Source organism: Acinonyx jubatus, chromosome A3 (genome assembly GCF_027475565.1).
Source record: "Acinonyx jubatus isolate Ajub_Pintada_27869175 chromosome A3, VMU_Ajub_asm_v1.0, whole genome shotgun sequence".
In the NCBI taxonomy this organism is placed as follows: domain Eukaryota; kingdom Metazoa; phylum Chordata; class Mammalia; order Carnivora; family Felidae; genus Acinonyx; species Acinonyx jubatus.
The window spans coordinates 85,142,676-85,155,842 of NC_069388.1; the positions used below are offsets into that span (position 1 = coordinate 85,142,676).

The 13,167-nt window shown below is 45.1% G+C and overlaps 1 protein-coding gene across 3 annotated transcripts in view; it reads left to right on the plus strand.

Annotated features, from left to right (window-relative positions):
• The window catches only part of ANXA4 (annexin A4), a 159,285-nt gene that overhangs the window by 93,126 nt on the left and 52,992 nt on the right, over positions 1–13,167 (plus strand). The window contains exon 1 of one of the 3 annotated variants that reach the window (XM_027072293.2): positions 5,209–5,351. The exons of the other annotated variants lie outside the window; for them this stretch is intronic. The gene's annotated coding sequence lies outside the window, so the exon portion shown is untranslated. Of the gene's footprint in view, positions 1–5,208; positions 5,352–13,167 lie in introns of those variants that run through there. 3 annotated transcript variants of the gene reach the window in all.

Below are 13,167 nucleotides of genomic sequence, written 5' to 3' on the forward strand. Positions count from 1 at the left end.
TGTCATATAACACCCACTGTCTTTGGAATTTCCATGTCTGTGTGGATTTTGTGTATGTATGCTACTAAATTTGACTTTCTCCTGTTGACCTGTCTCATGTCGATTTGATTCTTAGTCCACCTAGAAGGACCCTGAAGGGCAGAGGAAATTCTTCCCCCCTTACAGTACGTAATCTCATTTTTTCCCTCTGGGTGCTTGTAAGATCTTCTCTATATCCCTGGTCTTCTGAAATGTTATCATGATGTACCTTGATATGATTCTGGTTTTTTCCCATTGTGTTGGACTCAATGAGCACGTTCAATGTGGAAACTCAATTTGCAAGCAGAAAGAATTAGGGGTCCTCAGAAAAAGACAGAGAAGTCATTTTAGGCCCCCTACCATCTTGTGAAAGAATGTAAGATCAAACAGCCATTATCAAGCCAGGAGATAGGCTAATCACATCAGGGACAATAAATCAGTGCTAAAACTCCCAGGGCTGATTCAAAAGTGAAGACTGACCTGATGTAATTCTTGAGTTAACTTTGTAAGCTCTTAAACTCCTTTGAGTTCTCAGATACCAGGCCAACTGGAGCCAGAGAACTGATGATGTTGACCCTTGCCAGCCTTTTTGTGACTTTGAGTTGGACTCTATTACCCAAAGATGACTTTTGCCGAAATTCCTTGCTGAATGCATCACTGCATAAGCCCCTTCCGAATGTCTATGAACTCTTAGCTTAAAACTTCCCCAGTGTTGTTCAGGGACACACTACTTGGTGAAATATTCCAATGTTCTCCTTTACATGTTACAAGTAAAACACTTCCTTTTCCTATTCTTTGACCTGGTTGTGTCTGTTGGCTCCACACTCACCAAGAGGCAAACCCAGTTTCGGATAACAATACCCTGTAGTTTTAAAAATATATAATTGAATTATTTAATTGATTTCTTCTCTGTTTCCCAGATGTCTTGGGCTGGCTTTCAAATTTTTTATCATTTCTTACTTCTTTCTCTTCTTTTTGCCTTTTTCTGTACATCCTAGAATATTTATCTTCCTACCGCTCTATTGAGTTTTTCGTTTTTGCTATCATATTTTTAATTTACAAGAGCTCTGTTTGGTTCTCTGAGTGTTTCATTTTTAGAGAATCTGTTCTATTTTTATTCTCATTCTTTTTATTTCTCAAAGGAAATTGATAATGGGTTTTTTATAGTTTTCTTCTCTCTCTCTACCCTGTTTCTTCAAAGTTCCTTTTTTCCATTCTGATTTATGTCAGATCCTGCCCTTAAATTCTGATGACCTTCAGTTGTCTGTTCTTATTTAAGAGTGTCAGAGCAAAACAAAACAAAACAAAACAGGACACCAGTTAAATTTGAATTTTAGATAAAGGACATACTTAGAGTAGATATGTATTTACACTTTAGTAAAAGGTTTTTGATTGTTTATTTGGAATTCAATTTAACTAGGTGTCCTCTATTTTATCTAGCAACCCTAGGAGTGAGATCTTAAATGCTACCTGGAGGCTCTATGCATGCAGATAGGACTTCGCTAAGGGAAATTCACTAAAGGGTTGTTCCGGTTTCATTGAACACCTGATGACAATCTCTTTAGGTCTTTACTCTCCCCAAAGAAGAATATTCCAAATTCTGTACTCTGGCTACCAATGCTGTAGGAGCCCTTTGAAGGAAGAATACTGACAAGTTCAATATTCATCATATTAAGTTTCATATAGATCGTCAATATCAGTACAGTTTCCCTAGCTAAGTATGGCCGCTGTTAAATAGAAAACCACAGGGCCAAAATGGCATCATGTAGGACAAGGCCCCAAGTCATTAAGCCAAGACTTAATACCTAACCGGACTGCAGTTTCCAACCTCCCAGGAACGTAACCTTTAACCAGTCATGGAATTTCCTGGTCAGCACTAGGAAATTTACTGATAGACCCCTTCTGTTCCCCTTAGGAGGGCAACCTTGTCTAAAACAATGGACTCTTTGCTAATAATTTCCTTTTTTACATTCCCTCCCTACCTTTAAAAGCCTTTCCTTTTCTGTGGGCCTTTGGAGTTCCCCCCTACTTGCTAGACAGGATGCTGCCTGATCCGTGAATCAATTAATAAAGCCAATTAGATCTTTAAAATTTACTTGGTTTAATTTTTGTTATTTAACATGGCAAATTTTTGTTAGTCCCCCCATTCAGGGATGGAGCCTAATTCGCCTTCCCTTGAATCTGAGCTGGCCTTAGTGACTTGCACGAATTATAGAATGCAATGGAAATAACATTCAGGGGCTTTCAAGCCTAGGTAATAAGAAGCCTAATAATGTCTGCCTGGACAAAGGATCTCTTAGAGTATCCTTTCTGGGAGCCCTGAGTCTCCCAGTAGGAAACACGACTACCCTGAGACTGCCATGTGGAGAGAGCATGCTTAGATGCTCTGGTGGAGAGTGCCAGCTGAGATCAGCCTCCCAGCTCACTTTGCTATGATACCAGACACGTGAATGAATCCTCCAGAATGGCCTATCTGCCGGCTGAATACTGCTAAGTGACCTTTGCTGATGTCATGTAGAACAGAAGAGTTGCCCAGCCAAGACTTGTCCAGATTCAGACCTGCAAGAACATGAGATACAATAAAATGATCATTGTTTTAGGTTACCAAGTTTTGAGGTACTTTGCTAGGGAAACTTAAATAACCAGAATAACTTGACTATACCTGGTAAGTCCCATTCAAGAGATCCTCTGCTTTATGCCCTCGAGAGAATATATTTTCAGTCTTTTGCAGAAGTATGAGAGGGGCAGTGGCAGCTGTGCAGTACTAGGGATTCTACAGACTTAGAAAATATACACTGTTTTTATTCTTAAGTATATATCTACTTTCAGAAGCACATGGTACATCAGTACGTATCCTGAGAAATTCTGAGAATCCTGAAATCCTGAGAAATTTCATGTTGCTTCCGTTTTTTAAGTTTATTTATTTTGAGAGAGAGAGAGAGAGCGCGAGCATGAGTGGGGGAGGGACAGAGAGAGAATCCCAAGCAGGCTCCACACGGTCAGTGAAGAGCCTGACGTAGGGCTCGAACCCACAAATTGTGAGATCATAACTTGAGCCAAAATCAAGAGCCAGAGGCTTAACCGACTGAGCCACCCAAGAGCCCCTCTCATGTTGCTTCTCACGTTTACCTACTCTGGGCTTGAGAATTCTTTTTCTCAGGTCTGCTAAGTCAATTACCACATGTCTATCTGCTTTCCAGCTTCCAAAGTTTTGTTCTTTTTCCTCTCTTGTTACCTTGTTCTTGTGAGATTTTTGTTTTTAATCTGCAGTTGCTTTAGTTGGATTTCAAGTGGGAACTGAGGCAAATGCATGTGCTCATTCTGCTATCTTTAAAGTTTCCTTCCAGTCTTTAATTTCAACAATTACATTAATTTTTAAAATACACTATCTTTGGGGCGCCTGCATAGCTCAGTCGGTAAAGCTACTGACTTCAGCTCCCATCATGATCTTGCGGTTCATGAGTTCGAGCCCTGTGCTGACAGCTCACAGCCTGGAGCCTGCTTCAGATTCTGTGCCTCTCTCTCTCTGCCCCTCCCCCATTCATATTCTCTCTCTCTCTCTCTCTCTCTCTCTCTCTCTCTCTCTCAAATGCAGAACAATTTTAAAAATTAAAATAAAATAAAATACATTGTCTTAGATCAGGCTCCCTAGAAGCAGAACCTGAGATGAAGATTCTTGTGTAAGTGCCTTACTCAGTAAGGGAGCACTCTCAGGAAAAACCTGTACTTGAGACAAGCAGGGTAATGCAAAGGAAGATGCAGAATACAGGTGTGGTTTCTGCAGAAATTTAGCCCAAGCCTAAGCCCACAGGAGCTCTTGAATATGAAGAGTATCACAAATGTATTCCTGGCCTTTTGTACCCCATAAAGTTAGCTTTGACTATGTCTCCTCAACCTGATGTGAGGGCAGTTATGGGAGAAAGGGGCAGCCGTCAGTAAAGGTGATTTTGGCAGAGTGCATCAGCTCCATTCCCAACCTTTTACTTTTTTTAGAGTAGCCTAATTGTTAATTTTTCAGGGATGCAATAGTCTTCTCTAGTCACTCAGGAAATGAATTATCCCATTTCATTCTTTTTCCTCCTGATTTTGTTTTCTCTAGGTTAGTTCGGAAACGGAAGCTCAGAAACTTTAAGTTATCAAGCAGAGAAAAGGATCAAAACCAGGGCTAGAATCTAAACCAGTCTGATCCTAAAGCTCATTTCTTAACCATGTTAAACCACATCCTTTTGGTACATCTTAATGAAATAATTTAAATGTTACCTCTCCGGCTTTAAGGGTGTTAATAGTCACTTGGATTTGGTCTACTGGATAGCAAACACACTCACCAAAGCTACCTACCCTCTGTCAAATAGAATCCGTATTTGCCGGTAGACTCAAAAGATTTATTCTGCAAACTTTCACTGAATACCTACTATGCGCTAGAAGCCACACTAGGCGTGTGTGCAAAGACGACCTAGACTCAGCTGGTGCCTTCAAAAAGCCAGTGATAACTCGAGGAGGCAGATACGAGCGCACGTGAAACCGTTTTTACAAGGCGTGAGCGCGGCTCCCCGGCCGAACCTAGAGGCTACCGACCGGCACCAAACCTGGGAATTTACCGGGGAGAAGAGATGGGTCTGGGGGTGCTCCGAACTCCTGTTCCCAAAGGTTTCCCCAAGGAAAGGGAACTCCGTTTTCCTCAAGGGAGATGTGGAAGTACTGGGAACTTTTTGGGGTATTCGTTTGAATGTGCAAGAGGGAAACAAAATGTGCTGCTGGGATTTCACTTCCCACTTTTCCGGCCTCAGGCTGGGCGAGAGAAAGTGCAGTTTTCCGGGGAGGGAGCTGTGATTGGCGGCGAGACTCCCGCCTCTGCGAGCGCGGGGAGGGTGCCGGAGTAGCCCGGGGGCTCAAACCTCCGAGAGTGTAGGGGCGCCCGGACGCCGCAGACCCGGAGAGTCCAACTGCTCCGAGTCTGCGAGGGCAGACGCGGAGCTGGGCGGTGCCCGGCAGAAAGTGCGATCCAGACGGGCGCCAAGGCCGGGGAGCCTGGACAGCGAGACCTGTCGCCGGCGGGGTGCGGGCACGTGCCCGGTGCACCCTCAGGCCTGGGGGCCAGATTGGCCCCTCGCTGGGCCGCGGGGCGCGGCGGTGCTGGCCCCTGGCCCCAGGTGCGCTACGCCCCCCGGAGGATTTTCCGGTCCCGTGTGCAGAGGGACGACCAGGAACTCGGGCTCAGTCTCCACCCCGAAGTGGGGCGGGTCCGCCCGGAATAAGACCCGCTGTCCGGCCCCGGCAAGGGTGTGTTCTGCGCGGCCTCAGAAGACGAGCGCTGCCCATTCTCGGCACTAGCGGTAAGGGGGCGCCAGGACGGGGGATCCTGGGCTCGGGGAAGGGGGCGCAGCAGCCTCGGGGAGCCTCGCGGGGACAGCCCTGTGCCGCGCCCAGGAGGGGGTGCCCGCCGTGGGCCTGCGGGCGGGGCTCGGCGGCCACGGGGTGGAGCTGGCGCCGCCGGGCCGGGGCTCGCTCGTGGTGGGCCAAGCGGAGGCAAACGCGGCCCACATCCACCGGTACCTTCCAGAAGGAGCAGTTTATACGGCTCAGAAAGTAGACCAGAGACCACAACAGTTATTCATTGTGCCAAGCACTGTGCTGGCTTTGGGAATTAACTAGAAAGGACTGAGTTAATACTCCCTGCAGCCGACTCCATCTCATACCTAAGTTTTCTTTTGAATTCTTTCTTTCCTCTTTTTAAGAAACTACTCCCTTTCCCTCGTTTCTTACCCTTTTCTTGTCGTGTATCTAATGCCCCCAGCATAATGTCTGGCTGGCACATGGGAATCAGTTGTTATTATGAGATACATGACTTGAGCCTGAGAGTGGCACGGTCTCACTCTTTTGTCTTGGCTTTGACTAGCGGGAGATTTGGGGCCCAAGAGGCTATTGCTTTTCAACAGTCTGCCCCACTTGAAGTGTTTCCCAGGTTGATGCAAGTCTGTGAGGTGTAACGAGTAACCCACACCTTTTGTGACAAGTGGCCATCTGCTCTCTCCCGCTGACGGTGGGAAGAATGGATAGGGTCCCCCCCCTCCAAATTATCCATCCCACCTCCTCCTTACATTGCAAGTAACACGACTGATAGCCAAACCCTCGCTCTTTAGTTGCCAGGGAGTTGTCAGATGACAGAGAGGCGAAAGAGCAAGCAGGAGAGGAAGAGAACAGGAACGAGAAAATGGGTACTCACAGCCACCCGAAATCTGCTTCCTTCCTTCCTTGCCAGAGCCCAGCCCTATCTGGCCAAGGCCAGATCCCTTACATTCAGCTCCGGCCAGATTTCTCTTGTTTTGGGGAAACATGCGCACACACACTCAAGCACATGACTATTAGATCTAGGGTGTCTATGACTTTCCCTCCCAAATATTTTTACATTTGGCTAGGGATCGTTTTTCTCTGAAAGCAAGTTAGAGAGTAACATGCACAGTCAAGTCAAACCACACCAGCCCTCAGCATCTTGAAGAGTGAGCCTTCTGGTCATCCATAGACTCATATCCTTTGGCCCATTTCTTTGCTGATGTCTGGCCACTCATTTGTTTTCCCCATCTTGATCCTCTGCTTGTAGACTAAGCCTGCTCCTCTTAGGGGGAGGAGGGGGGGATGGAGGTGAGTGTCAGGCACTGCCAGGGAATACTAGAAGCTTCAGAATAAATAAGGGGGGGGTTCCTTGGGTGTCAACTTTACCCAGACATTTGAGGTTAAAATAGTTTTTATGCTAAAACAATCATATATTTTGGAGTAGAATTCAGAATTTGTATACTTTTTAAATATAAAACAGGAAACTTTAAAAAAATTCTTCTGCTTGGGCTTTGGGCTGTGCTTTGGCCCAAACTAGCCCTTGAGGGTTTCTTTTCTTTTTTCTTTTTTTTTCTTGAGGGTTTATTTTCACTGCAGTTAGGGCTACAATGGCGGCAATTTGATAGGCACTGTGATGTCTTCCCTGGAGGGACTTTGAATAACAGTCATGCTTGGTTAATAATTTAATCTTCATTTCCACCTGAGGTAGGGTTAGTAACCTTGTGTTACAGATGAGGGGGGGCGTGGAGACACGTATTAATAATGCCCCTACATTCTTGAGGGGCTTGGCCTGCAGATGAGAGAATAAACTCACTCATTGTGGCGTTGGGCAGAGCTGGGTTGGATGGTAGGTTCTGTTGAATTTAAGTTGTGGCCTTTGAAACCCCTAGGCTGGGTGGACTTGGAGACGGAGAGCTTTCTCAGCAGAAGTGTCTAGGCAGGGGCCTGGTAGCCCCTTTTGGATGGGGCTGTGAAGGGCAGTAGGTTAAACTAATATGACCTCTAAAGCCATATTTTTCACTTCAGGGTACCTCAGAATCCCTCGGGGAGCTTGCATAGCATACAGATTCTTGCCCCACTCCCCACAATTCTGATCCAGTGTAACAGGGTTGGGTCCAGGAAAATGCATATTTAACAGGTTCCTTGGATGATTGTGATTCAGGTGTTTCTTGGACCTTGTTTTGAGAAACTAAGCTTTGGAAACACTTAAATGAATGTGCATGCCTGATAAATTGAGTAAAGCATTAACAGAAGCACAGGACTTCGGGGAACTTAGCCTGTCATTGTGCTGTAAACTCTAATAATGTGGTAAAAGCTGGAATTGTCCCCATTCTCAAGGACAGCTCTTTATTATACCTATTACATCAAATTCACCCCATAGTTTTCCAGTGCTTGACACCCCTAGACCAAATAAAGGGTCTAAACTAAAGGGGTTTTGTCTGCTTGTTTTTAAGCTTAATTGAAACTGAGATGGATTACTATATTAAGATTATTTCCCGTAATAATTTAGGATTTCTAAGGCCCGTTGCTTGTTTAAAAAAATTTTTGTTTAATGTTTGTTTATTTTTGAGACAGAGCACAAGTGGGGGAGGGGCAGAGAGAGAGGGAGACACAGAATCCCAAGTAGGCTCCAGGCTCTGAGCTGTCAGCCCAGAGCTGGGCACGGGGCTCGAACTCACGGACCGTGAGATCTTGACCAGAGCCGAGGTCGGACGCTCAACCGACTGAGCCACCCAGGCGCCCCCACCTGGCTTATTTTGAAATTAGGAGTGACATGTCAGTGTTCAGTGTTTGAATTGGACTAAGAGCTTTTGCTATGGGAACCTGAAGCACCACTTTGGAAGAATTCTTTTTAAGTGTTCAAGATACTTGAGGTCAGTAAATTGCCATACTGCTTCTTGGTCTGTTTTGCTAGGCATAAGAACCCAAGTGAATGTTTGCACTAGAATGAACCATAACAGCAAGAGGGGAGAATTGCAGCTATAGGCCAGACTGTAAATTGCTTTGGAAAACGCCTTCATCCACCCTACTTCCCCCTTCCCCTTTAAGACGTAGATATAACACAGCATAAGCAGGCTGACTTAGAGCAGGAGGCCTGGGGAGTGCCCTTTGTCAGGTCAATAGAAAGACCTCCCTACCCAGTCACTGTGGATTCATTCCTGGGATGAGGCACTCACCTCACTCCTCCTAAGAGGTAACATTAAATTATTACCGGAAGCTAACATAGAAGGACTGGTTTGTGAGTGGGAACAAGTTCTCCTAATTTATGTGTAATTGAGTCATCTCCCCTGGAGGAAGTCCTTACTAGATACAAGCCTGTTGGTATAATCAGTCCCCAGCATCTTCCCTCTCCTCTCCAGGGGGCTCAGAAAGTTTCTGGGTCCTGCCTAGCTTTAACTTCTGCTATTGATGCTTTTTGGTGCTATACAAGAATCTCTTGACTCAGTAATTCTTATCCTTGTTAGTTAGGACCACTTTGAGAATCTGATTAAAGCCATGAAGTTCTCTTGAGAAAAAGAAACACATATTTGACATTGTTCATACAATTTCAAGGGGTTTATAGACATCTGTCTAAACTCAGTCATGGATACATAGCAGTTATGTAGGTATACTGTTCAGAATTGCCCTAAAAGTTGTCAGTTTGTCAAAATTTAAAAAATGGTTTTGCCTTTGTTCTTGCAATTTGAATTCTGAATTTATCATAAAGGTATACTTGGATATGTATGTAGAGGCATGTGTATAAGGATATATATACTGCAGCCTTGTTTGTAGCAGCAAAAGAGTGGAAATGAACTAAATATCTATCACCAAGGGGCTGGTTAAATTATGGAACATCCATTCAGTGCAATACCATGCAGCTATTAAAAAGTGATGCAGGTTGAGGGGCTCCTGGGTGGCTCAGTTGGTTAAGCATCCATCTCTTGATTTTGGCTCAGGTCATGATCTCGCAGTTTGTGAGCTCGAGCCCTACATTGGCCTCTGCCCTAGCAGTGTGGAGCCTGCTTGGGGTTCTGTCTCTCTCTCTCTCTCTCTCTCTCTCCCTCTCTCCCTCTCTCCCTCTCTCTCTCTCTCTCTCCCTCTCCCTCCCCCACTCTCTCTGCCCCTCCCCCCCTCTCTTTTTCTTTCTCTCTCTCTCTCTGCCCCTCTCCCTGCTTGTGGTCTCTCTCTCTCAAAAAAAAAAAAGTGATGCAGGTTGATAGGAACAGATACAGATTGATATTGAAGATACATTTTTTAAAAAGCAAAATACAGGTGTGCATTGTATGCTGTTTCTTTTGTAAGAATGATGGAAGCTATTTGTAGTCTATATGCTTGTTAATGCATTAAATATTTCCAATAGTATGCACTATAACAGTGGTTGCTATAACTAGGTACGGGTTAAAGTTCATCCAGATTTACCACTTTATACCTTTATATATTATTTGAATTTTTATCATATTTTTTTAAAATAGAGAGTTACAGCTATCATCTACCCATTTAACATTGTTTGTGAAGAGGGAGAATGAAGTAGAAATGAAAAGTAGGTGGGCCGGGTGACTTAGTTAGCTGAGCGTCTGACTCTTGGTTTTGGCTCAGGTTATGATCCCAGGGTCGTGGGATCAAGCCCTGCGTTAAGCTCTGTGCTGAGCATGAAACTTGCTTAAGGTTATCTCTCTCCTCTGCCCCTCTCTCCTCTCCCTCTGACCCTCTCCCCAGCTCCTGTGCTCGCTCTCTAAAAAAAAAAAAAAGTATATTATCAAATTTTTCCAACCTCAAAATTAATACATGATCATATACTTTCTTATTTGTATACAAAGAGCTAACATGCAATTATGCTTCATTTTCCAATGAGATGTAATAGCAATTGCTCATTCTTGTCATACATTTCAGTTGGATTAATTACTTATTTGACTTCACTCCAGCTAGTTCCAAAAGGAATGTAAGGTGCCTTGAACTGCATGGTGGAGAAAGCTCTGATTTAAATGGTCTGATCAGTTCCATGTGTGTTTAGCTGCAGAAGCAGAGAGAGGAGGTAGATGGAATATGTCCCAGCTTGTGGACTAGATAGACCAGCTTGCAGGGCCCTAGGTCGAAGTCCTAGCAGTGATATCAGACCTTGGCACTGAGGGGCCCGGCCTTGGCTCCAGAGCCTGGATCTCGTCTTCAGCCAGATGTGTCTTAGTCAATGAGGGCTCTGCCTCTGCATGTCAGAGCCTCCGTGTCACAGATATTAACAGGTAATATTCACCAGTGTTTCCTATGAGCCTGACCCTGTGCCAAACAACTGGCATGTTATTTATTAAATTTTCATCCATATTATGGGGGTGCTACCATTATTGCCCCATTCTATAAGTGAGGAAACTGAGGCACAAAGGGGTTGAGCAATTTGCTGGAGGCCACCTACTAGCAAGCGGTAGAATCAAGATTTGAATATAGCAGTCTGATTCAAAATTTTGTGCTCTATCACTCTTTTATACCATATAATGGATTAAGAATGGGGAATCAGCCTGAATAGGCAGGGCTGGGACATTAAGATGACTGTGGGGCTGGACCCTTTCAGAGGGGAAGAGGTAGAGGGGAAGAGAGCCTGTGTCCATACCACTTGTCCATGATGAACTCGATCCTAACCTTGTAAGTATCCAGGGGGTCCCATGTGATAGATGTGTGAGGAGTGTGACAGGCGCGGACCAAGACAGTGTGCTGCTCTTGGTTCCATAGGCCCATCCATGTGGTAGCAACACTTGGGGCAGCATTTAAAGGTAGGAGAGATAGGTCAGCACTTTGGGGAAGGGTCGTTAGGTGCTAGTCAGGCTGTCGGCAGCCCCTGCCACATGGATAAAGTTTCACTTATTTATTATATAATGTGACAGGCACTAGAGATTCAAAGATACAGCACACAGACTCCATCCTTAGGGAGATAAATAAGCAAATCAATAATTCAAAACTCCTAGGACTGCGTGATAAATGATTTGATACACTATGCACAGACTGCCGTGGAACAATAGAGGAGGTCTACCTAACTCCATCCATCGTGGGTGGTCAGAGAAGGCTTCCTGGAGGTGGGTAGGAGAAGAAAAGTTTATGTACAGGCTTGAGGATGACAAAGCAAGACCATTATTCACTGGAGGTGTGGCATATTGATCGGAGCTGATCCCAGATGGAAGAGTGAGAGGGCGCTCAGAAATTAAGGTCATTCTGTAGGCCTGCGGGAGCTGGGACCAATCAGTGTTGGGGGACAGGTCCTAGAAGGTCCAAGGATTCCATAGTTAGAACTTCTGTCCTGGACTGTAGATCCCTATTTTCTTTCACATCTGTTCTATTGCTTAGTACAGTTATCTTTTTATTTTTTATGTTTTAAATGTTTATTTTTGAGAGAGTATGCCAGCAGGGGACGGGGAGGGGCACCGTGACAGGGAGAGGGAGAGGCAGAGAGAAGATGGGGACAGAGGATCTGAAGCAGGCTCTGTGCCGATAGCAGATTTAATCTGGGTGAAGGGCCTCTCCAGTATGCATGCTCCTGTCTCTCTATGATTCTCCTATCACAGGAACGGTCACACCTTATTGTGTCCTATTCTAGGCCTGTGCCGACCCCTCAGCTCTGAGCTCCTCTGAGGGCAGGAACTGTACAACCTCCATCTCCTGGCCTAGCATATAGTGTGTATTACTGTGTGTGCTGAGTGAGTGTATGATTTCCCATGGCCTGGAAAATTTAGTCCAGCCTCCAAGCTCACAAAACGAACCATTTGTGAAAATTCTCTCTCCGGCCTTTGTCTCCCACCACTCTCTCCATGGTCTAAAGCTCCAGCCCCACCCTGAATGAAATATTTTCCAAAGCATAGCTGAAGCTTCATTTTTACTATTCTCTCTCTGCCTGCAAAACTCTTTTGTCATTGGAATCCTATCTGTCCTTGGAAGCGTAAGTCACATGAGAGCATTTGACTGGGGAGGGGGCAGGGTTGGGGTGGGGAGCTTTGTCTTCTCCCACCATGCAACTCTGATAAGTTACCACATGCCGCTCTGTCTTTGAATTGGCCACGTATCGGTTTATTTCTCATACATGCTCCTTGACAGCAAGATACTGTCTCCTCTGTCTCTGTTTCTGTCACAATGCCTGGACCTGATGGGGCAAAATCAGTATTTATGTAAGGACTATGAGTGCCTGCATGCATGGTGAGCGGCAGTTTTGGAACTGGGGTCTCACACAAGGGACCACCTCTGTGAGAAGCAGGGCCTGGAACAGGATTTGAGGGGAGTAACCAGAGGTGCTTATTGTAACTAGATTCAATAAGGGCTTTGGGCCCCACCCAAGATTTACTGACTCAAGCTCTAGAATACAGCAGCTCCCAAATCTGTATTTCTGAACACTCCCCAGGTGATTTTTGTGCTCGCTAAAATTAAAGAATTTTTTCCTAGAGATCATGTTTGGTGCTTTACAGTGTGTATTATAATTAGGATCCTTTTGAAGCCATAGCTACAGATGCGGTGTCGCGACATCATCCAAGGCCAGAAGAAAGGAGAAAGGTGGCAGGCTAACTTTGTCTTTTTAGCCTGGGGGGGAAATCTTTCTCCAAGCCTCTTGGTAGGTTTGTTCTTATTTCTCATCGGTCAGAGTGGGTCACGCAGCCACTTGAAAACTGTTTGTTGCCGTTGGAATGGGGTTGCCTTAGACCAATCATTATTTCTTTCCTGGTTTTCCAAGCCCAACCACTAAACCCATGAAAGTTCTCTAATGAGGAAAGAAGGTACGATGGGGATTGACATTATTACTAATCCTTTCAGAAATCCTGCACAATAGTCACTACTATGTCAAAATTTTATGCCAGAATAGAGTAGCCGTCT